This window comes from Charadrius vociferus, unplaced genomic scaffold, assembly GCF_000708025.1.
Source record: "Charadrius vociferus isolate BGI_N301 unplaced genomic scaffold, ASM70802v2 scaffold90, whole genome shotgun sequence".
NCBI lineage: Eukaryota > Metazoa > Chordata > Aves > Charadriiformes > Charadriidae > Charadrius > Charadrius vociferus.
The window spans coordinates 3,606,039-3,606,290 of record NW_009647222.1 but is presented as its reverse complement, the minus strand read 5'-3'; the positions used below and the strand labels follow the sequence as shown (position 1 = coordinate 3,606,290).

Sequence of the window (252 nt, the reverse complement as noted above, 5' to 3'; positions counted from 1 at the left end):
TTTTTTTTTCCACCTTCTATTCCCCCCCTCCCTTCTCCCTTCATACCGCGCACGATACGGTATGCTAACGCCGCATGTGACAGTTTAATCAAACCCATTTGTTACAACAAAGCTAAGAGACCACTGGGATTACAGGCTTACGGGCAGAGTTAGGGGAGCATGTGGCTTTGTCGCTCGCCATCGCCGTGCGGGGCCGGCGGCTCGGGGTGTGCCGTGTCCCCCCCCCCATCTCCTCCCGTGTCGTCCCCTCCA

General features: G+C 57.5%; 1 protein-coding gene across 3 annotated transcripts in view; it reads left to right on the top strand.

Annotated features, from left to right (window-relative positions):
* The window catches only part of LMO3 (LIM domain only 3 (rhombotin-like 2)), a 58,074-nt gene that overhangs the window by 1,167 nt on the left and 56,655 nt on the right, over positions 1–252 (top strand). The gene's annotated exons all lie outside the window — the stretch shown is intronic.